Source organism: Setaria viridis, chromosome 4, assembly GCF_005286985.2.
Source record: "Setaria viridis chromosome 4, Setaria_viridis_v4.0, whole genome shotgun sequence".
NCBI lineage: Eukaryota > Viridiplantae > Streptophyta > Magnoliopsida > Poales > Poaceae > Setaria > Setaria viridis.
Window position 1 is genome coordinate 2,821,357 of NC_048266.2, and position 24,895 is coordinate 2,846,251.

The following is a 24,895-nucleotide window of genomic DNA, read 5'->3' on the forward strand; positions in this document are numbered from 1 at the left end:
TCGACGGACGCGCTGACAGGGGCCGGAGGCCGGAGCGAGAGGCGGCGGCCCTGGGTCCCTCTCCTTATGTTATATTTTACTTAGCTTGTTTCTTTGACTTCGCCTCAGGCCTGGCTCAACTGTAACCCCGTGCTCCCCCTTGCGCTATAAAAGGAGGACCGGGGGTCCTGAGACAGGGGACTCTCTCAAGCGAACAGAGCACACTCACACCCACTTAGAGCCTCAGTGCATATCCAAAAGACCTGGGATCAGCTCCCTCTCTCGCACTCCTGTAACCCCTACTACAGAACCCCGCGTGGGCAACACGAGCAGCTCCCGATACTAGACGTAGGGCATTCCTTTGCCTGAACCAGTCTAATCCCGTGTCTCCCACACCACCATCCGAAGCCTTACGCGCATAAAAGAAATTTACTAGTCTAAGTCTTGATCTGCAAATCTTGACAACGATAGTTGGCATGCCAGGTAGGGGACCTTTGCGCGTACATCTCCAGCTTCAGATGGCCAGCCACGACACCAGCTTCGCTCCGGGCTCCCTGATCCGCTTCGGGAGTCTGAACTTCCTCGCCACCGGGGAAGGGATTGAGCTGATCCCTCCCCTCGTCTCGCCCACTCGCCCCACCATCCCCGGCTCCGCCGCCGGGACAGCGGCAAGCGACCAGGCGCGCGATGGAGGGCCTTTCCTAGGGGGTCGGCTCTTCAGGCTGCGCAATGCCGCGGTGACCTATGGTCGCCTCCTGACGCGGTCCATGACTATGTCACCCGCGAGAAACGAGCTCGCAGGCGTGGCGAGGACAATCTCCGACGCCGGCTCCGACAACGGGAGCCACCACCCCTCGCGTGAGTGCTTCATGGCCGACGTGCACTCCGAGGGGTCCAACGACGACGGCGCCGAAGGGAAGGCAGAGGACTCCCCCACCACGCGTCGCGGCTACGACTGGGGCCCTTGGCAAGGCCCCGGTGCGACCTCGGCAGCCGGAGGCGCGCGTGGCGTCCCGCCAGGAAGTCGAGCGCCCCCGCAATGAAGGCGGATCACGACAACGGGCGCGCGACGTCCAGCAGCGCATCTGCGTGGACGAAGAACGCCCTCAGCTCTTCGCTCGCACCAGTCAGAACATCGCTGCCGCGGCAGCCCTACTCCGGCGACTCCCCAAGCCAGCGACGCCCGAGGAGCGACAGGCGTGCCAAGAGGTGCACGACCTGCTCGAGTGCGCCGCCGTCCAGCAGGCGGAAAGCTCCGTGTCTCGGCGAAGTGGGCAAAACGCCAGCAGGGCAGCACCCGATGCGCCCCCGGAGAGGCGGGGGGAGTCTGTCCACCAACCTCCTCCTAGGGCAAACCAGGCCGTGTCTGCTCGACGGACACCACCGCCCGCAGGAGGCGGGGCTCGATCCGTTCACCGACGTGTCGGCCCTGTTCGCGACGCCCGCGACACCTTGGACGCACAGAGGTGCTCCCGCGCGGACAGGGAGGATGGGGTAGATCGCGGCTACCACGTCCACCGCGGCGGGCGCTATGACAGCGAAGAAGACCGTAGCTCAAGCCCTGACCCGGCGGGGCCCCGGGCCTTCTCCGCGCGCATCCTAAATGCGCCGTTTCCACCGCGCTTCAGGCAACCAACGAATGTGGCCAAATACTCGGGGGAGACGAACCCCGGGGTATGGCTCAGCGACTACCGGCTTGCATGTCAGGCCGGTGGGGCGGACGATGACTTGTTCATCATCCGCAACCTTCCACTCTTTCTGGCCGACTCGGCGCGAGCCTAGCTAGAACATATCCCTTCGGGTCGGATCCGCTGCTGGAACGACCTGAAGGAGATATTCATAGGAAACTTCCAGGGCACGTACACGCGCCCCGGGAACTCCTAGGATCTTCGGAGCTGCCGCCAGGGATCAGACGAGTCCCTCCGGGACTACATCCGACGCTTCTCCAGGAAGCGCACTGAGCTCTCCAACGTTGCGGACGCTGACGTCATAGGGGCCTTCCTGGCAGGAACCTCCTGCCGGCCCCTCATCCACGAGCTAGGGCGCCGAGGCCCGCGAACCACGAAGGAGCTCCTCAACATTGCCACCAGCTACGCCTCGGGCGAAGAGGCCGTTGGAGCAATCTTCGACCGCTCCAAGGGCAAGGCAAAGCGGGACGAGGATGCTGACGAGGGCACCTCCAACCGCCTGCAGAAGAAGAAAGGCAAGCAGTGGCGCGAGGCTCCCCTCGTGGCTGCTGTTGAGCGCAAGCGAGGACTGCCGCCCCCAGAGGGCACTCCCAGCTTCTTCGACAAGCTGCTCGAGGGACCGTGCCCGAACCACGAGTTCCCCACAAAACACGCCTACAAGGACTGCAACCTCATGAAGAGGTACTTCGTACGCAACCCGGTGAAAGGCGACCGGAAACGGAGGCCCGACGAGGAGAAGAAGGGCGACGAGGAGAAGGAAGACGGCTTCCCCAAGGTGGACGGCTGCTTCATGATCTTCGGCGGCCCGGCAGCATACGACTCCAAGCGCCATTAGAAGCTAGAGCGCCGCGAAGTCTACGCGGCCGAGCCTGCGACACCGGTCTTCCTCGACTGGTCGGGGTCCTCCATCACCTTCGACCGGTCCGACCACCCGGGACGCGTCCGGCATCCGGGACGCTACCCTCTTGTCGTCGACCCCATCGTCGGCACGACGCGCCTCACCAACGTGCTCATGGATAAAGGCAGCGGCCTCAACATCCTCTACGCCGAGACCCTCGACGCCATGGGGATTGATCGCTCTCGCCTCCGCCCCAGCAAGGCGCCGTTCCTCGGCATCGTACTAGGGAAACAGGCAATGCCTCTCGGGCAAATCGACTTGCCCGTCACTTTCGGGACCCCTTCCAACTACAGGACGGAGGTCCTTACCTTCGAGGTGGTAGGATTCCGTGGAACCTACCACGCCACCTTGGGACGGCCGTGCTACGCCAAGTTCATGGCCATCCCCAACTACACCTACCTCAAGCTCAAGCTGCCGGGGCCCAACGAGGTCATCACCATCAGCACGTCCTTCCAAAAGGCGTACAAGTGCAACGTAGAATGCTGCGAATACGCTGCAGCCATTACCTCCACAGGAGATTTGGCGGTCCAGCTCGCGGAGGGCGCCGAAGACCAGCCCGACTCCAAGCAGTCGGCCACCTCCTTCGAGGCAACCGAAGGCGTCAAGGAGGTCCTCCTCGACCCCAGCAGCTCCGACAGCCGGACCGTGCGGATTGGCGCCACCCTATCTCCCAAATAGGAAAGCGCGCTCGTCGACTTCCTCCACACGAACAGCGATGTTTTCGCGTGGAAGCCCTCGGACATGCCCAGCATCCCGAGAGAAGTCGCCGAGCACTCCTTGAACATCAAGGTCGGCTCCAAGCCGGTAAAGCAAGGTCTGCGCCGCTTCGACGAGGAGAGGCGCAAGGCCATCGGCGAGGAGCTCCAGAAGCTTTTGGCGGCCGGATTCATCAAGGAAGTGCACCACCCTAAGTGGCTAGCTAATCCTGTTCTTGTACGAAAAAAGAATGGGAAATGGAGGATGTGTGTCAATTATACCGGTCTCAACAAGGCGTGCCCAAAGGATCCGTTTCCTTTGCCACGCATAGATCAGATAGTCGACTCAACCGCCGGGTGCGAAACCCTCAGCTTCCTTGATGTGTATTCTGGCTACCATCAGATCACGATGAAAGAGTCTGACCAGCTCGCTACCTCTTTCATCACCCCCTTCGGCCCCTACTGCTACGTTAAGATGCCATTTGGCCTCAAAAACGCGGGGGCTACGTTCCAGCGATGCATGCTGAAGTGTTTCGGGGACCTCGTCGGGCGGACCGTAGAGGCTTACGTCGACGACATCGTAGTCAAATCCAAAAAGGGCGACCAGCTCGTTCCCGACCTCAAACTAGCCTTCGAAAGGCTGAGGGACAAGCGTATTAAGCTCAATCCCGAAAAATGCATTTTCGGCGTGCCGAGGGGCATGCTGCTAGGTTTCATCGTCTCCGTGCGCGGCATCGAAGCCAATCCGGAGAATATAGCAGCCATCAGCGACATGGGGCCAATCCGAAATATAAAAGGAGTCCAGCGCGTCACGGGATGCTTGGCGGCTCTGAGCCGCTTCATCTCGCGCCTTGGCGAACGGGGGCTCCCTCTCTATCGACTCCTAAAGAAGACTGACCGCTTCGAGTGGACCGTCGAGGCCCAGGAGGCGCTTGACCAACTCAAGGACCTCCTGACGAAGGCGCCAATCCTAGTCCCGCCGACCGACGGCGAGCCCCTCCTGCTCTACATCGCAGCGACCACCCAGGTGGTTAGCGCGACCCTAGTGGTGGAGCGAGAAGAGGAGGGACACGCCCTCAAGGTGCAACGCCTGGTGTATTTCATCAGCGAAGTCTTGTCCGAGTCCAAGGCGCGCTACCCGCAGATCCAGAAGCTCATCTACGCCGTCCTCATCACGAAGAGGAAGCTGCGCCACTACTTCACCTCCCACCCGATAACGGTTGTTTCGTCGTTCCCACTCGGCGAAGTGATCCGGAACCAGGATGCCACGGGACGGATCGCGAAGTGGGCGCTCGAGCTCATGGACCAGGGCATCACCTACGCCCCCTGCACCGCCATCAAGTCCCAGGTACTCGCCAATTTTGTAGCAGAGTGGACGGAGATCCAAACACCATCGGCGCCGGAGAAGCAGGAGTACTGGACAATGTACTTCGACGGATCGTTGATGAGGGCCCGTGCCGGAGCGGGCCTCGTCTTCGTCTCTCCTCTAGGCGTGCGCATCAGGTACATGATCCGCCTCCACTTTCCTATGTCCAATAATGTCGCCGAGTACGAGGCCCTCCTCAATGGGCTTCGCATCGCCATCGAGCTGGGCATCCGTCGGCTAGACATCCGGGGTGACTCTCAGTTAGTCGTCGAACAAGTCATGAAGGAGTGGAGCTGCCACGACCCCAAGATGGCAGCCTACTGCAACGAACTTCGCAAGCTTGAAGATAAATTCGACGGGCTGGAGCTCAACCACGTCGCAAGGCACTTCAACGAGGTAGCTGATGAGCTGGTGTTGACGCCAGATTTTGACACGTGTAAAATCGGCGTTAGGAGAAGAAAAGATCGGAAGATGAGGCGAGATACGAGGGCGACGATTGGAAATCAGCCGATTGCTGCTACAGTCAAGGATCGGCCATTTGATGCTTCAGTCGAGGATCGGCCGATTGGTCCTTGGAGTTCCGCCTCGCCCGACCCCTGAGGCTTGGGGTCGGACACGCCCGACCCCTCCAAAGGAGGATCTCCGCCTTGCCCGACCCCTGAGGCTTGGGGTCGGACGCGTCCGACGCCTCCAAAGGAGGATCTCCACCTCGCCCGACCCCTGAGGCTTAGGGTCGGACGCGCCCGACCCCTCCAAAGGAGGATCTCCGCCTCGTCCGACCCTGGTGACCAGGGTCAGGTTGGGTTTGAGCCCTTGACGTGTGAGTCCTGATCGGTTACCTCTTTGCTAAAGAGGTGATTGGGCCGATGTGGGCTAAAAAAGGATTATGAAGATGAAAGAGGAGGTCAGCCTATGAAGCGCATAAAGATAGTACGAATCGTACTTGTAAATATTCATTTTCTGTTTAGATTTGAGGATAGAGTTCTAGTCAGATAAGAAGTTTTTCTGTTTAAAGTTAGAGATAGAGTTCTAGTTGGATTAGAAGTCGTTTGTACTGGGCTATAAATAGCCACCCTTATGGGTCTGTAAAGAACAATCAACTCAACACAACATACTACTTTTTCTTCGTACTTACTTTCAAGCAGGCGACTTCGCCAAATACTTTTCTTCTTTTCACGAGTTCGTACGGGTTGGCGGGGCTGCATCAACTTGACCTCCGGCTGATCTTGTAAGTTCCGTTTATCGAGTAATTTCTAAGCTTTAACTTCAGGTGCATCGCTGTCGTTTCGTTTAGATTTATTCACCAGTTATCGATATTCACTAGAATTCTAGGTTTTACCTGTTGTTCTAGTTTTATCACCAGTTATCCAGCTCGGAATTAGAACTTTCGGCTTTCTTATATTTTGTTACTTAATTTATCGCTTTCCGTATAGCTGATTCAGATCTATTCCAAGTGTTGCACTGTAGCGTTATTTAGATTACTCTAGCAGTTTTCTTTACAAACGTTGCTTGGTAATCGGTTGCATTATAGCCAATTTCCTTGTTACTGCAAATCGGCCGATTCGCTGATGAGCTTTCTCAAGATCGGAACCTTAGCCGATCGCAACCCCTAGGAATTGACATATTTATGTCCTTGCCAATCAACAGGTCAGATTGGCTGGCACGCCACGCGAACCGCACCAGAGCAATCACCCGAACAGGAGTTAAGCAGATTCTCCCGGGTCGTGTGTCTGACGCTGGGAATTCGATCAGTTGGTTTCTAGCGCCAACACACTTTTGGCACGCCCGGTGGGACCAATACAACCGCCACCATGTCGAAAGCTACTGAAGTCTCCGAAGATAACGTCATCGAAGTGACAGAAGCAGATCTCAGGGACGACCAGAAGGAAGAACTAGAGAGGCAGACAGCATACTACCGGAAGGCATGCCTGCAATCCTTCAGTCGCACCAGGAGCGGGGAGACTATCAAAAAGTCTCCGTTTCCAACTCCCCGCCAGATCACAATCACCGAGGACTCGGACAAGATGTCCGAGATGGTTCAGTACTCCGTTTATCAAGCTTTCATCGATCAATCCCCGGTGCTTGCGAATATGGTGTATAATGCCGTCATCAGCTCCTTAGCTAGCGGAGTATCTCAAGGGTACAAGGGACCGGCATATGCTCCGCCGATTTCACCAAACAAGAGTTATCCGAATTCGGCTTCTCAGCCAATTCAATTTCCAGTTGGGGGTTCAGGCGCTTCCTCATCATCGATCCCTATGGGGTTTACTGGCACACAACACCTCCAGCCACATCCCGTTCAGTTGTCCTCTGCGCAGTTTCCTCCGGTTAATCCAGCGCCTTGGGGGGCACCATCAGCTACGGCCGTTCAGGATCAATCGGCCAATCAGGGAAGTCCCCAATTCCAGGCGTCTTTCTAGACAGCCACTCGACCAACTATGCCGCCGTACCAACCTGTCGCACCAGAGATGAGCAAAGCAGCAGAGCTCGTACTGTATGATGAAATGAGTGGCTCATTCAAACAGCCGACCCTGAATACGCAGCCGGCTATAACACATCAAATGCCACATACTTTCACTCAGCATCAAGTCATCTCGCCGCCGATATGCCAGCACGTACCAGTCCCTCAGCCAACAGTTTACCAGCAACAGCCGGATTGGTCGGCACGTATAGCAGAGGTGATTCTGGAACAATTCGGCTTGAAGCCGAAGGTGCAGACTTACGCCTACAGGACACCGTACCCGTCTACGTACGACTTACTGCCGTTTCCCCATCGGTATAAAGTTCCTGACTTCACCAAGTTTTCGGCGATGGACGACACCTCAACCGTAGAACACGTGAACAGATTCATCATCCAATGCGGAGAGGCAGCGGCGCAAGATGCTCTACGGGTGCGGCTCTTCTCGTCGTCTTTGTCTGGGTCGGCCTTCCAGTGGTTCACAACCTTACCGCCCAACTCGATTATTACATGGGCCGATCTGGAGAGGCAGTTTCATAAATACTTCTACGCCGGGTACATGAGATGAAGCTATCCGATTTGACCAGCCTCAGGCAGAGAAGCAACGAGCCGATATCCTCATATGTGCAGAGGTTTCGGGAAATCAGGAACAAATGCTATTCTCTGGCTCTAACTGATGCACAGCTGGCTGATATAGCCTTTCAAGGTCTCCTGCCTCACATCAAGGAAAAATACGCCTCACAGGAGTTTGAGAGCTTGAGCCAAATCGTCCACCGATTGTCTGGTCAAGAGGTACGTTCTTTTGATCCACGAAGGAATTTCCAGAAGAAGGTGGCATACTTGGAAGAGGTTGAAGCCGAAGAAGATGCAGAAGTCGGTCTTGCAGAATAGGTTAAAGGGGAAAAGCCGATATCATGTCCGTTCGGCAAAAAGGAGCCAGAAACGTTCGGCTTTGATACTTCAAAGGCCGATAAAATCTTCGACCTCCTTCTCCAGGAAGGACAGATCAAGCTCTCGCCATACCATACCATTCCTTCTGCCGAACAGCTGAAGAAGATGAAATATTGCAAGTGGCACAACGCTACATCCCATGACACTAATGAGTGCAAAATCTTCCGGCAGCAGATACAGACAGCCATTGAACAGGGCAGACTTAAATTTGAAGTGCCAACAAAACCTGCCAAGCCGATGAAGATCGATCAGCACCCCTTCCCCACCAACATGGTTGACATGGGGAAGAACTCGCTCCAAACCAAGGTACTGACATCCGAATCGGCTAAAAAGAGCGGTGCCGTAGACCCTAGAAATCAAGCGGCGCCTGAAGACATCAAGGGGAAGCGGCGGATGGAAGACGACGATGGCGGATCAGGAGAACCACGCATTACTTCCCAATTTCTGCTCAACAAATATCAGCGGCAACATGAACGCTCAAGATCTCGGGAAGAAGCAATGCGGCGACATGAAGATCACTGGAGATGCCCGTTCTTTACCCATTGTTGGGAAAGCAACCTCAGGTTACCTTCGGCCGATAACTGCCCAGAGTGCAACGGCTCGTATCGTAACAATCGGCCGTTCAACAGGTCTCGCTCTAGAGACGGGAGACCAGAGCCGATCAGCAGGAACTGGCACGACCTAGACAACCGGCGCACTCCCGTGCATGATTGGCTGGGGGGCAGAAGTGACCGGTATGACCGGTCGGAAGGTAGGCGCTATGATGGGCCGGGGAGCAGATTTGATCGATATAACCGGCCAGAAAATAGGGCCAGCGTCCACAGTCGGCTCGAAGAGATGGCCGATACTCGAGGGTCAGATGAGAACCCTTTAGGACGCGAACCAGAATGGGAACGCGCCAGGCCACGAACCAAACCAGTGAACCCCAGGTGGTGTCCCGATGGATTGACCAAATCTCAAAAACGAAGAATCCAGCGTCTCCGCCAGTGGGAACAACAGGAGGAAGAACAACAGTACACGACGGACAAGAGGGAAGGCAGGCCTCAGGTATGGCACCCCAAAAGAAACGATAAAGGAGGCGACGAATCGGCAGCCGACATCGGCATGGTTTTCATACTGCCGATGGAATTTATGACTCCTGCCGACCGACAGAACATATCGGCAATAGAAGAATGGATGGCGCAATTGGCTTTGGAGCCAATGACAGCCACATTCGAGAAGCCCGAAGACAACAAACGGCAACACCTGAAAGCGTTGTTTCTTAAAGGGCATGTCAACGGCCGACCCCTCACCAGATTACTGGTAGACGGAGGGGCCGCAGTCAACATCATGTCGTACGCCGTGCTCCGGAAGTTGGGGAAGAGCAATGCTAACCTGACCAAGACAAATATGATGCTCAAGGACTTCGAGGGCAACATATCTCCCGCTCGCGGCGCTCTCAGCGTCGACCTCACCATCGGCAGTAAGACCCTCCCTACTACTTTCTTTATTATTAATGGCAAGGGGTCCTACAACATGCTTCTCGGTTGAGACTGGATACATGCAAATTGCTGTGTTCCATCTACAATGCATCAATGTCTCGTATAATGGGTCGGCAACAACATCAAGGTGGTCAGCGCCGATTCCGCATACAGCATCGCGGCAGCCGACACGCAGCAGTGGAGCTGCGAAACCGTCAAGTGCATATCCGGGAGAATATGGGATACTAACTTCTTGAAGGTGTCCGACTTTGGCCTACAGCCGATCCGAGCAGTCGGCTCCGAAGACTCCGATTAAATGGATCAGTTCGCCCGAGAAGATGGGAAGCTAGGACACGGGTTCACGTCGGCCGACTCGTTAGAGATGATAGACGTAGGCGATGGCACCAAACCAAGGCCGACATATATTAGTGCAAATTTAGATCCAAAATTCAAATGTAAACTGACAAGTTTGTTAAGAGAATTTAAGGATTGCTTTGCTTGGGAGTATCATGAGATGCCCGGATTAGACCGATCTATTGTTGAACATTGGCTACCCATAAAACCAGGGTATCGGCCGTATCAACAGCCTGCACGGCGGTGCAATCCTAAAATCCTACCAGATAAAAAAGCCAAAATAACGCAGCTAATCGAAGCAAAATTTATTTGGCAGTGCCGTTATGCCGAATGGATCTCCAACATTGTACCAGTATACAAGAAGAACAGAAAGCTACGCGTATGCGTCGATTTCAGGAACCTTAATCAGGCCACACCAATGGACGGATACCCCATGCCGACGGCCGATGTGTTGATAGATGCCGCCGCGGGACACAAGGTTATTAGTTTCATGGATGGAAACGCTGGGTACAATCAGATACTTATGGCCGAAGAAGACATACCCAAAACGGCCTTCAGATGCCCAGGTCACCTTGGTCTATTCGAGTGGGTGGTAATGACTTTCGGCTTAAAAAACGTCGGCGCTACGTATCAGAGAGCCATGAACTACATATTTCACAAACTCATCGGCATACTGGTAGAAATCTACATTGACGACGTCGTAGTTAAATCAAAAGGACACGAGGAGCATCTGGCCGATTTACGAAAAGTGTTGGAATGCACTAAGAAACATGGGCTGAAGATGAACCCGAATAAGTGTGCCTTCGGCGTATCCACCGGACAATTCTTAGGATTCATGGTGCACGAGCGAGGAATAGAAATCAATCAGAAGACTATAGCGGCCATCAACAAAGTCATGGCCCCACGAAATAAAACCGAGCTGCAATCTCTAATCAACAAGGTGAATTTCATCAGAAGATTCATATCTAATCTATTTGGGCGAATCCAAGCTTTCACACCACTATTAAAGTTGAAGCCCGACCAGGAGTTCATATGGGGAGAAGAGCAACGCAAGGCACTGGAAGATATCAAGCAGTACTTGGTCTCACCACTGGTATTGGTCCCTCCTCAAACTGGTAAGCCGTTTAAACTATATCTATCAGCCGATGAAAAAGCTATTGGGTCGGCTCTGGTCCAGGAGTTTGAAGGAAAGGAACGAGTAATTTATTATGTCAGCAGAAGACTTCTGGACGCTGAAACAAGGTATCCTCCAGTAGAGCGGTTGTGCCTATGCCTTTACTTCTCATGCACCAAACTCAGGCACTATTTGCTGTCGACGGAATGTGTGGTCGTATGCAAAGACGACGTGGTAAAATACATGCTGTCACTGCCGATTTTGAAAGGACGAATCGGCAAATGGATCTTAGCTTTGTCAGAGTTTGACCTTCGGTATGAATCGACGAAGGCCGTCAAGGGTCAGGTCATGGCCGATTTCATCGCCCAACACTGCGGACCAGAGGCTACCTTCGTAGAACCGGTACCTTGGACTTTATACTTTGATGGATCGTCATGTGGGGTCGGATCAGGAATCAGTATCGTCCTCATATCGCCTCGGAGGGCAAGCTATGATTTTTCTCTGCCGATAGAAGCGACCGCCACTAACAATCAAGCAGAGTACCGAGCTGTATTGAAGGGATTACAATTACTAAGAGAAGTCAAGGCCGATTCTGTTGAAGTTTTTGGAGATTCCATGCTTATTGTGGATCAATTAACAGGGAAGTCCGAATGCAAGGATGATGTGTTGAGGATTTATTACGAAGATTGCCTGCAACTTCTAAAAGAATTCAAATCGGCAGTTATTGAACACATCCCAAGGAATCACAACGAGGATGCCAACAAGCTCGCCCAACACAAATCTGGGTATCGGCCGATTCAAGGCGCTATGGCTCTAGAGCTCGCGGCCGATGACTGGCGAAAAGAAATTGCCGATTACCTGAAAGATCCATCCAAGAAAGTGGATCGGCGGGTGCGTTTCCATGCTACCAACGTATTACTGGAGGATGACTTGTTCTATCGAACAATCGATGGCGTCCTACTCAAGTGTCTGGGAATGGAGGAGGCTAAGACTCTGATGGGAGAAATCCTTGAAGGAGTGTGTGGAGCTCATCAGTCGGCACATAAGATGAAATGGATGATCAGGAATAATGGGTATTACTGGCCAACGATCCTCGAAGATTGCTTTAGATATTATAAGGGATGCCAGGATTGTCAGAAGTTCGGGAATGTCCAACGTGCGCCCGCATCGGCCATGAATCCCATTATCAAACCATGGTCGTTCAGAGGATGGGGAATAGACCTCATCGGCCAAATCTATCCTCCATCAAGCAAGGGGCACAAGTTCATTCTGGTGTCCACTGATTATTTCACCAAATGGGTGGAGGCGATCCCGTTAAGGGCCGTAACATCGGCTGCCATGGTTGACTTCATAAGGGATCATATCGTCTACCGCTTCAGCATCCCCCAGACTATCACAACCGATCAAGGGACAATGTTCACATCAGGAGAATTCGAGGAGTTCACGACCGATATGGGAATCAAATTGTTAAACTCCTCTCCATATTATGCCCAAGCTAACGGCCAGGCTAAATCCTCCAACAAAGGAATAATAAAGTTAATCAAGAGGAAGATAGAGGAGCAGCCGAAAAAGTGGCATCTATGTTTGACTGAAGCCCTATGGGCATACAGGATGGCTTGCCATGGGTCCACCAAGTCGTCCCCTTATCAGTTGGTGTACGGTCACGATGCAGTACTACCATGGGAAGTGAGGGCGGGGTCGAGACGCACTTCGCTCCAGGACCAGTTGACGGCCGACGACTACTCGTCACTCATGAAAAGAGAGCTTGATGACTTGGCTGACCAACGATTGAGAGCTTTGATAAGCATCGAGGAAAACAAAAAGAAAGTGGCCAGGTGGTATGATAAGAAGGTCAAAGTCAAACAATTCTCTCCAGGGGACCTAGTTTGGAAGTTAGTGTTGCCGATTGGGTCGAAAGATCCTAAATTCGGAAAGTGGTCCCCTACGTGGGAAGGGCCGTATAAAATCGGCAGATGTGCTCCAGGAAACGCTTATATTTTGGAAACAATCGAAGGAGAAGAGTTTACTAGGGCTCTGAACGGAAGGTACTTGAAAAGGTACTATCCTAGTATATGGGTCGAAGCATAAAGGGTCGACCACGTTTAACAGCACACAACCGATACAAAAAGGTTCGTCTAGAGAAAACATGTAATCGTCCAAATCGGCCGATGTATTCATTCGGTACGGACGGTGGGTTACATGGCCGACAAGGTACAAGTCGCCCTTAGAACGAAAAATAATTAACCACACTCTTTCTTACGCTCTCTCTCAGCCCGACCTAGTTCTATTAGAAGACGGATATACTCTTCTTCTATCTCTTTCTTCGCAGCCTCCGCTTCAACTCGACGGGGGAGAGGGTGGCTCCGGTCCATTGCCGGGCGTGATGTTCCTGCTGCTGCATCTTCAAGAACGACTTGTTGAGGAAGCGGATGACTTCTGTCGGCTTGAGGTCGCCAGCGGGCATTGCCGTCCAGAAAATCCCAGATCCGTCGGATATCAGCAGAGACATGCTCTTGGAGTTCGTCACGATGAGACCTGATTAAATCCTTATCCTCTTGCGACAACGGTTCATCGGAGTGCATGAGTTCGATGGCTCGTTCGAGTTCAGGGCTAAGGCACCGTGGCTGTGGAGAGTAATGATCAAAAAGGTGATTCCCTTCAGAAGATCTAAACTAAGAAAAAGGATGAAGGCAAAACTTTCACCTGGTTAACAGAGGAAGAGGAGGAGGATGAAAAAGACATGACTAAAAGGCGCACCGACGAAAGCAGGTTGGGAAGGTGAAGCCGAGCTAAACTGGTACTCGAACGGGGAGCCTAGGCTGGCATTTATAAGAAAGGGAGGCGTAGATGTTTGGTAAGATGCGTCCCATCAGAAGTGAAAAAGGTAATAAATAAAGGGTGCACCGCAAAGGACGGTCAAAAGGGGCATTAAATGTCTATACAAGAGCTGCCAGTACTTTTACAGGTCACCCAGAAGGGCATCGATAGCTGCGACCGCTCGGCACTGGATTTGATCGGCAGAGTCAAGAACCCGTTGGTCATCCTCTGCCGATCCGGGGACTTCTGACATGGTGCGGTGGATCTTGAGAGCTTCGTGAGCCAGATGTTGCCTCTCCCGTTTCAGATCGGCGATGACGAAAGGGAGTTCTTGAAGCCTCTTCTCTTCGGCATCTATCACTTTGGTCACCTGCTCCATCTCCTTGGCCAGCTCTGCCCTTCGGCGTTTAAGGCAATCTATCGTGCCGACGATCCTCGGGCGAGAGTCCTCCAGAAAGTGAATCCGTTGATGCACTTCTTGAGCTTGGCGTTTGTACGTGTCCTCTTCCCCACGGGTCTTGGTCAACTTGGCACGGTCGGCCATTCGGCGCAGGGCCCTAAAAACCGGAATCCTCATTGACTCGATATATGCGGCCGGCGCCAAGGCTTCTTCTGCTTCTTCTGGTACTCGCCCGCTGACGTCGCCAAAAAGTTGCCGAATCGGCGAGGCATCTTCTACCAATCGGCCGATGTCCTCTTGCAGAAGGGATCGGATGCTTGCGAGTTCGGCGCGGACGTCATCAGGGACAGAGCCCAAGGTGACCTGGCGAGAAGCGACTTCCTCGTCATCGGAGAGTGCGACCACAAAGGAGAAAAGGCTGTTGTCGGGAGTGTCCTGTTCCTGAAAAAATAAAATGCCGAGAAGAAGGACAAGTCAGCCGATGATGAAAGCAAATCGGTCGAGTAAGGAGAAGAAGTCTCTTACCTCCTTAAAACGAATTTCTTCAAGTTGCGGTTGGGAGGCTGTTATCCTCGATTCAAGGGCTGGTTCCATTGATTCGTCATGAATAGAAGACTCCACCGTGATCGGTGTTGTGCTCGGGCCGGTTTCCTGAAAGATGACCGATTGGGTTGCTGCCGATTGTTGCAAGTCCACGGAGGAATTTGTGCAGTCTAAAATAAGATGAGTCAGTATGAGGATGGCAATCGGCAGGATGAGTCAACAAGTTTACCTGCATAGCTTCCACCAGTAATGATGCAGCGGCCGCTCCAGCTTGCGTGATGACTTGAGTATCCACTTCTCCAGCAGCTGGAAGGGGCAATGCGGCCAAAGTTTCTGCCAATGTGATCGTAGGAGGGTTGGCCGATTCTATACGAGTTCGTACTCGGCGACTGGTCTTCTTGGTAACCTTCTTCCGCGCCTGCTTCGATCGGCCGGCGATCACATCCACGGAAGGGGCATCATAGCCGATAAGAGGGAAAATGGTGTAGGGGTGATGATCCTCTATCGGCCGACCACTCCGACTGTGTGTTGGGGGAACACGATTTCCAGACTGGAATAACAGCAAGATGTTAGTATACGTATTTAAATACATTAATAAAGGAATGAAGATCGGTTAAGGGAAAATACCTCGGCGTTCGGATCGATGTTGGCTGGATCCAGGAGGTTGCAGTACATTGATGCGGAGGCGCAGAACAGGTACTGTTTCCATTCGGCCCACCATAACTTGAATTGTTGGACAGCAAAGGGAGCTACTATCCAGTCGTTCAGATCTATGGTGCTAGAGTCTGGTATCCGATCTCACAGCCGACTGTAATCAAGGCCCTTGGTGAGCTCATCTCTGAATTTTGCTCGACCAATGAAGTATGCCTGAATCGGCAGTTGTCCCATGCCGAATTGTCGCGCTGCAACAGAAGGGTTGTAGAATTCATACGTGGGGGCATCTTTTCCTGAGAAGAAGTTGGCCGGTAAGATCCCTGGTTTAATTAACTCATCTGTGAGATCTTCGTCGAATCGGCCGGTGGTTGAGTCGAAACAAGGAGGGAGCTCGAATATTGGGTCATCTCTCCGATAAAGGAACCAGATGGTTACATCTTCATTAAAGCCATTATAAAAACACCGGAAGTATTCGGCCACCTTGGTAGTAGAATACGAACAACCAGAAAAGGTTGATGCCGCTTCGCCGAAAGACATACACCGGCATTGGACAATAAGATTCTCTGCCGATTCGACGCTGGGGAATGTCATGTGTTCCACTTGCTGCTGGGAGATCTCACTCATGTACAAGTTCAGCCATAGGTTAATGAACCACCAGGGTCCACCTGGGTTTCCAATCGGCTCCCCTTTGGATAGCATATGGTACGTTGCTCCCAGTAAGTGCTTTCCAAGAGGAACAGAAGTCCCTATCGATAATGCTTCGGCCAGAGCTTGGGTATTGGTAGATGGACCAGCTGCTCTCCCACAGAAGAAGTGCTTCTCTAGCCACATCATTAGGAAGGCCGTATACCCTCTGTTCTTGACAGACCCGGCCCTTTTGTTGCATCTAATGAAGCCCTTCCACCCGCCGATTCCCCTTGTGTCCAACCGATGTGATGTTGCGGTTATAAGGCGGAAAGGAGTGTCCGGGAAAGTGATGTCCAGGCCAGTCAGCAGGACAACATCGGCCAATGTGGGGGTCATGGGTCCGTGTCCGAACAAGAATGCGTTAAGAGCATCAGACCAAAAGTAAGAAGCTGCCATCACTAACGGTTTGTTCCGTTCCATTTGGGACAAGGATAGGTCGATGCATTGGCCAATTTTGAGCTCGTCCCATTGGAGCCTTTTGGAGGCGGCTATCCGCTGGTACCATTCCCTCCAACCAGGGGTTTCGTTCGGCTAAGACCTAAAGGTACCCGACCATTGATCTAGGTCCATGGTTGATTGTTTGAAGGGGATCCTATGGGTTTCCAAGTTGATCAGGTCGGTAGGATCTGGCTTCCCCATGGGTCCAAGGTAGATAAGGCCGAGGCTTTCTGTGAGGCGAATGGTGATGCGATGCCTAACTGCCTAAAAAGGAAAAGGGGGTGCGAGGGTAAGAAATAGATCTAAGATAAATGCACTACCGATAAGGGAAGATTTCGGTAATAACCTCCGGAATGAAGCTCCTCGTAATCGGCGAAGTCGCCGGTGCAGCTGCAAAGGATGAAGCCGCCAATGGGATCTCAAAAGAGGCTTCAGCTTTCGCCGATGAAGCTCCTTCTTCCGCCAATGGAGTCGCCGCTGTTGCTACTGGAATTTCCGCCAAAGACGCCATTTCTGGAGCTTCGCGCGTTTGTGAGGTGCCCGAAGGTGCCGCCATTGGAAAAGTAGGAAAGAATGCGAAGAGAAGGAGGAGCTGGGGAATTGAAGGATTGAGGAAATTATTGGAGGAAGAAGAAAGCCTGTGTGCTGGAGAAGAAGGACGTGAGCTCGTAAGGAGTACGGGATGTGTTGATATTTAAAGAAGGTTGAGAAGGGGTAAAAATGGAATTTTTACCGCGCCGGTGTTTCGAGTTTTTCGGGAGTAGTGGTTGTCGTGGGCGCCCGTTTCGAAAAGATTGCAATCATCGGGTTGGAGACCGCAAAACGGAAGGATGATTTCGTGGCGTCCGTTTCGGATGTGAAGTTAAAAAGAATTTCGAAGTAAAGACTATGTTTTACTCCGAAACTGGGGGGCATGTGTTGACGCCAGATTTTGACACGTGTAAAATCGGCGTTAGGAGAAGAAAAGATCGGAAGATGCGGCGAGATATGAGGGCGACGATTGGAAATCGGCCGATTGCTGCTACAGTCAAGGATCGGCCATTTGATGCTTCAGTCGAGGATCGGCCGATTGGTCCTTGGAGTTCCGCCTCGCCCGACTCCTGAGGCTTGGGGTCGGACGCGCCCGACCCCTCCAAAGGAGGATCTCCGCCTCGCTCGACCCCTGAGGCTTGGGGTCGGACGCGTCCGACCCCTCCAAAGGAGGATCTCCGCCTCGTCCGACCCCTGAGGCTTGGGGTCGGACGCGCCCAACCCCTCCAAAGGAGGATCTCCGCCTCGTCCGACCCTGGTGACCAGGGTCGGGTTGGGTTTGAGCCCTTGACGTGTGAGTCCTGATCAGTTACCTCTTTGCTAAAGAGGTGATTGGGCCGATGTGGGCTAAAAAAGGATTATGAAGATGAAAGAGGAGGTCAGCCTATGAAGCGCATAAAGATAGTACGAATCGTACTTGTAAATATTCGTTTTCTGTTTAGATTTGAGGATAGAGTTCTAGTCAGATAAGAAGTTTTTCTGTTTAAAGTTAGAGATAGAGTTCTAGTTGGATTAGAAGTCGTTTGTACTGGGCTATAAATAGCCACCCTTATGGGTCTGTAAAGAACAATCAACTCAACACAACATACTACTTTTTCTTCGTACTTACTTTCAAGCAGGCGACTTCACCAAATACTTTTCTTCTTTTCACGAGTTCGTACGGGTTGGCGGGGCTGCATCAACTTGACCTCCTGCTGATCTTGTAAGTTCCGTTCATCGTGTAATTTCTAAGCTTTAACTTCGGGTGCATCGCTGTCGTTTCGTTTAGATTTATTCACCAGTTATCGATATTCACTAGAATTCTAGGTTTTACCTGTTGTTCTAGTTTTATCACCAGTTATCCAGCTCAGAATTAGAACTTTCGGCTTTCTTATATTTTGTTACTTAATTTATCGCTTTCCGTATAGCCGATTCAGATCTATTCCTAGTGTTGCACTGTAGCGTTATTTAGAATACTCTAGCAGTTTTCTTTACATACGTTGCCTGGTAATCGGTTGCATTATAGCCGATTTCCTTGTTACTGCAAATCGGCCGATTTGCTGATGAGCTTTCTCAAGATCGGAACCTTAGCTGATCGCAACCCCTAGGAATTGACATATTTATGTCCTTGCCAATCAACAGGTCAGATTGGCTGGCACGCCACGCGAACTGCACCAGGGCAATCACCCGAACAGGAGTTAAGCAGATTCTCCCGGGTCGTGTGTCTGACGCTGGGAATTCGATCAAGCGGATATCCTCCTTTGGAGGGGTCGGGCGCGTCCGACCCCAAGCCTCAGGGGTCGGGCGAGGCGGAACTCCAAGGACCAATCGGCCGATCCTCGACTGAAGCATCAAATGGCCGATCCTTGACTGTAGCAGCAATCAGCCGATTTCCAATCGTCGCCCTCGTATCTCGCCGCATCTTCCGATCTTTTCTTCTCCTAACGCCGATTTTACACGTGTCAAAATCTGGTGTCAACAGCTGGCAAAAGCAGCGTCCGGCCGAAAGCCCGTACTCGACGGCGTCTTCGTCAGCGACCAGTTCAAGCCCTCAATCCGTTACCAAGAGCCGGAAAGGGTCGGCGATGCACCCCCGGCTCCGGCCTCGGGCCCCGACCCAGGAGAGGTCGGCAGCGCGCCACCTGTCCCGGGCTTGGGCGCTGGCCCCGACAGGGTCGGCACCGCTTCGACTGTCTCAGTCTCAAAAGCCGACCCCTCTGACCACATGGTCATGAAAATCACTGCAGACCCCGCGGCAGGGGCCGACCCCCCGCCCAATTGGAGAGCCCCGTATCTCGACTACCTCGTCCGCGACGCGCTCCCAGCGAACAAAACGGAGGCACGTAGGGTTGCGCGTCGTGCCAAATCCTTCGTCATTATCGACCAAGAGCTCTACAAGAGAAGCCACACCGGCATCCTCCAGCGCTGCATCCCGATTGGGCAGGGAAAGGCACTAATTCAAGACATCCACGCCGGAGCCTGCGGCCATCACGTCGCGCCAAGAACCCTCGTTGGCAACGCCTTCTGGTAAGGTTTCTACTGGCCAACAGCGGTCGCCGACGCCATCCACGTGGTCCGTACCTGCGAGGGGTGCCAGTTCTTCGCGCGCCAAACCCATCTGCCCACGTAGGCACTCCAGACCATCCCCATCATGTGGCCCTTCGCGGTCTAGGGGCTGGATCTCGTCGGGCCCTTCAAGAAAGCGCCCGGGGGCTTCACCCACCTGCTTGTCGCCGTCGACAAGTTCTCCAAGTGGATCGAAGCCCGACCGGTCGCGCAGATCAAGTCCCAGCAGGTGGTACAATTCTTCACCGACATCATCCATCGCTTCGGAATCCCCAACTCCATCATCAAGGAAAATGGCACGCAGTTCACCAGGAAGAAATTTCTCCAGTTCTGCGACGACCACCACATCCAAGTGGACTGGTCGGCCGTGGCGCATCCCCGCATGAACGGGCAGGTCGAACGAGCCAACGGCATGATACTCCAGGGTCTCAAGCCACGGATCTTCGACTGCCTCAAAAAGTTTGCGGGACGGTGGGTCGCGGAGCTTCCCGCAATCCTTTGGGTCTGAGGACAACCCCCAGTCGGGCGACTGGCTTCACCCCGTTCTTCATGGTCTACGGGTCCGAGGCCATCCTGCCCACCGATCTGGAGTACGGATCGCCGAGGGTCAAGGCATACGACGAACAAGGGAACCAGGCATCGCTCGAAGACGCACAAGATCAGCTCGATCAGGCACGCGATGTGGCCCTGCTGCACTCGGCCAAGTACCAGCAGGCTTTGCGACGCTACCACAGACGCAAGGTGCAAGGCCGAGCCTTCAACGTCGGCGACCTGGTGCTCCGTCTCGTCCAGGATAACAGGGGTCGGCACAAGCTAACCCCTCCGTGGGAAGGTCCCTTCATCATCGCGCAGGTACTGCGGCCAGGCACCTACAAGCTGGCGATCCCCGACAGGCAAATCTTCAGCAATGCTTGGAACATAGAACAGCTAAGACGCTTCTACCCTTAGTTTTTGTCTCCAAGTTTTGTACATACATACTTCTATAACCTGTTAGTCCACAGAAAAAGGCAATTTTGAGTCGATCTCGTTCAAGTCTCGTCCCGAGCTCAGGGATATCCGACCCTGGCTCTGCCTCAGGGTCGCACATCCCTCGGGGGCTATCAGGGGCTCCGGCCCAAGTCACTTGACATCTTCTCAAAACGCCATTCTCTTTCTGAGCCAACCCTCTCTCTGGACTTTCGGGCATGAAAAGGAGAGAGCGCATGAACGATGTTCAAGCAAGACTAATCGGACTGCGAAAAACCTACGCCCCAGCAGCTACAGTGACTTCGCTCATCAACGCTTACTGACACGCCCGACAACGCGCTGTAAACTTTCCAAGTCCGAAAAACAAGAAAGAGGATCGGAAACTTTTTTACGACAAGTTATGAAAAAGGCCTCTATGGCCATCACACAAAGCAAGTCTTTCACTAACATATTTACACCTTGGGCGCCAGCCCGATACAGTTAACTCGTTGGGGGATCTTCGGGAGGGACGGCTTCATCCTCCAGGAGATTCGCCAAGGCCTCCGCCGAGTTGAACAATGACGCATCGATCTTGTCCAGCTCAGCCTCGGAGTAGCCGGCGGCGTATCCCCCGCTCATCCCGGCAAAGTTGATGCCAGAGTAGTGGGAGCCGAAGACCCCGAAGGCTCGCCGCACGCCGGTGTGGAGCGCTTCCACGGCGATTTCGCAGGCCCGGCGGTACGTCCCGAGGACACGAGCCATCAACGAGCTCATCCCCTCCCCCTGGACCACGTCGAGGCCGTCGCAGACGACGCGGACCGCATCCCGCAGGTTGCCATGCTCAGTGCGCTCCGCGTCAAGCACCTTCCTCAGTCGAGCGATTTCATCTGCAAGGACCACCCAGAAGGGCCCACCAAAATCAGAAACCACCGCAACACCACAGAGATAAAGAAACGAATGGAAATCTTACCCTCGGACCAGGCCTTCAGCTCACGCTCCCGGTCGACCCCCTGGGCAACAGCGGTCTGGAGCCCCTGCACTTGCGATTGGAGCTGGCCAACCTCCGCGCCAAGCTCGGCCGCCATCTTCTCAACCTTGCCCTTCCGGGCCACCTCGAAGTCCCGCTCTTGCCAGGCCTTTTGCCGCTCGCGCCGGATACGCTCGACAGTTTTCTGAAGGGCATCGAAATCTCCCCTCAGCTGCGTGAGCTCCTCGGCATCAAGGCGGGCCCTCTTGGCAGCAGCGGCCTGGAGCTCCTCACGGTCGAGGCGAGCCTGATCGACGACGGCTTGGAACTTGGCCACCGCCCGCCGCGCATCCTCCTGCGCCGCTCGCTCGCGCCTCTGCAGATCGTCGATGACCTGCTGGGCGGCGGCAACCTGCATGGTCAGCTCCCTGGTCCGCTGCCTCTCCAAGTTGAAGCGCTCCCAGAGCCCCCGCTCCAGCTGGAGGAAATCGGATTTCCTCCAACTGCATTCTTGGAGAGCCTGCAAAGCAATACGCCATCAGGGGTAAAGCAACGGAAAAGAGACAACCACCAACGGAAAAGGTATCGTACCTGGCTACTAGGGGGGACGACGCTGTCCAGCTCCCCCAATGCCGAGAACAGAGCCGCGCGGGCGTTAGCGAGGCCGCCCTGCATCGCCTGCCACCTGCGCCATTCCGTGGCGTCATCCAAAGTGAAGAGGTGTCTCGACGGGTCATCACGAGATGACCAATGCAGGATGGACCCTCTCCACGCCTTGGGAACGGGAGTGGCCGAGGCAGAGGCGGGAGCCAACCCCGACGCCGCCGTCAAAACGGGCTCCACCATCCCGAAAGTCGCCGGGCTCACCGACAGTCCCGGCGCCCGCGTACGTGCCCCCGTCGAGGCCGCCGCGGGCCCACCAGTCGGTGCCACTGCCTCCGACGCAGCCGCCGGAGCGAGCGTCCCCGTGGCCGCCTCGCCCTCCGTCGCGACCACCGAGGCAGGCGTCTCCGCCCCCATTGGGGCCTCTGGAGCAGGCACCTCCGCCACCTCCGCTAGGACTCCCCGGGTGGAAGTCCCAGCCTCCCTCGCGGCCGCCGTCCTCGCCGTGGCCGCGGGGGCAGGCTCTCCTTCTTCCGTCGCTGCCGCCGTCCCCGTCGTGACTGCTGGGACATCCGTCCCCATCTCCACCACCGCCGTTCCCTCCGCCTCGTCAGCGTCGAGGTCAATCACCTCCCCGGCCTGAGGGCCTCGGGGAACGACGCTCTGCACCACGGGGTCGGCCAAGGAAGCGGAAGGTGGAGTGGGGTTCGCGCCCTCTCCCACGTCCGGCGGCGGCACCACTCCACCGGTCGCCACCACGGGGGCCACTTCCACGGTGGGACCCGCGACCTCACCAGGAACCCCGCCGCTCGCGGCGGGCGGGCCACGGTCCGCTCCGCAGGGGCGGACAACACCCGCAACACCTTCTTGGGCGCCAGCTGCAAAACGAGGCCTCGAGGGGCAGCGCTGCGAAACAATCAACCAACGTCAGCGGAAACAAACGCAATATATGGGAAGGAGCGAGGTTCGCGAGGAAATCCAACTCACGTTCCTCTAGCGCAAGGACGGCGTGCGCGCTTCACCTCCGAACCGGACGCCAACCCCGGGGCATCCGGCAACGGCCGCTTGCCACCGCTCCTCTGCTCCTGGGCCACAGGCGCGGGGGCGGGGGCGGGCTCCGTATACCCCTAGGGAGCGTTCCGTGCCGACTCCTGGGGGGCGCTCTGCGCCAACCCCTGGGGCATGGCCCCAAAGCTTTGCGGGACCAAGCCCCGGGCGGACGGTCCGCCCGCTTCATCCCTCGCGGCCATCTGGGAGCGCGTCTCCCGAATAACGAGCGCGCCCGACCGGGGGGATAGGACAAGCTCCTCCTTCTCATCGTCATCCTCCTCCTCTTCCTCCTCATCGTCATCATCGTCATCATCGTCATTGTCCGACACAACCTGTCCTCATCGCCGCCGCTGGAACTCCGTGGCAGCCTTCTTCTTCTTCGTCGTCTCCTTGTCCTTGCGGCGCTTTTGCTTCTCAGCAAGGAGGAGGTTCTGCAGCCGCCGCTCGGCATCCTCCGGCACCGGCGGGCGCGAGTCCACGACCCGGGTCATGCTGCCCTGCAAACACAAAAAGGCCCCGCGTTAGAGCAGCGAACCAAGGAACACGAAAAAAGAAGGTCGGCACACAAAATCCTTACCAGGTCAATGAAGTTCTCGTCCGGGCGCATCGGAGGGTGCCCGGGCACCGGGTAGTCGGCGTCCCTGTCCTCCAGCGCCTCCCGGATCCGCTGCCGGATCTCGGAGGCGGTGAGCGCACCCGTCGCAAGGACGGTGCCCTCAATCGGCGTACCCGGAGTCATGTCGGTGAGCGAGCGGACCCGGAGCATCAGCAGCGCCACCCGCCAGGCGTGGTATGCCCCGATGACCCCAGCTCTGGTTAACCCCCTCCCCTTCAAGTGCTCGATGGCCTGCAGCAGGCCATGGATCCGCTTTTTCTCCTTATCGACCGGGCCGTACGCCCACACCTCCGGTGCTGCCTCGATAGTGCGGCCGGTGAACTTCGGCAGAGGGGAGTTCGAGTAGTTCTTCACATAGAACCACTGCTGGTGCCACCCCTTGTGAGGTGCCGCGGTCTTCATCGCCATGTACTCCTTGGAGCGGGTATGGTGGAGGTGGATTCTGGTGCACCCTATCAGCACCAGGGGCGACCGCTGCTGGCTCCCCTTCTTCTTCGCCTTCTGGTACAGGCTGACCACAAAGAAATACTTCCACAGCGAGAAGTTGGGCTCGATGCCCAGGAACCCCTCGCACAGTGCGACGAACACCGCGATGTGCTGGACCCCGTTGGGGTTGAGGTGCTGCAGCTCAAGCCCGTAATAATGCAGGAGCCCATGGAAGAAGAGGCTCAGCGGAGTCGCGAACCCCCTCTCGTGGAAGTGGGCGAAGGAGATGATGTAGCCGGCGGGCGGCGCCGGCTCTTGCTCCGACCCCGGAAGCTCCCACTCGCCCGCCTCCGTCCTCTCGCAGAGGAGGCCCTTCCTCACTAGGCCTTCGGCGTGCAAGGGGTTGAAGTGGGAAATCGCCCAGGACCCCATCACCGGAGGAGAAGGAACTCAACGGGGGATGGGGAGAAAGGGCGTGGCGCTGAGCGGAGGAAGATGAAGCGGGCGCAGATAAGCCGAGGGTGTGCGAGGAGACGAAAAGGCTTGAAAGCAGATGGTGGGCGGAACCAGCGAGGTGAAGTCCTCGTTTTATAGGGAAGGCGCGAGGGAAGCAGAACTGACACCCCTATCGCAATAAATGCGGCGCCAGGTACGCCCCTGTCACACCCGCTCTCTTTTCGGAAACCGTACGCACGATCTGCAGCAGAAACA

At 55.0% G+C, this 24,895-nt stretch overlaps 1 pseudogene; it reads right to left on the reverse strand.

Moving 5' to 3' along the window:
- LOC140222483 (uncharacterized) overlaps positions 1-24,895 on the reverse strand; it is a 37,925-nt pseudogene that overhangs the window by 8,878 nt on the left and 4,152 nt on the right.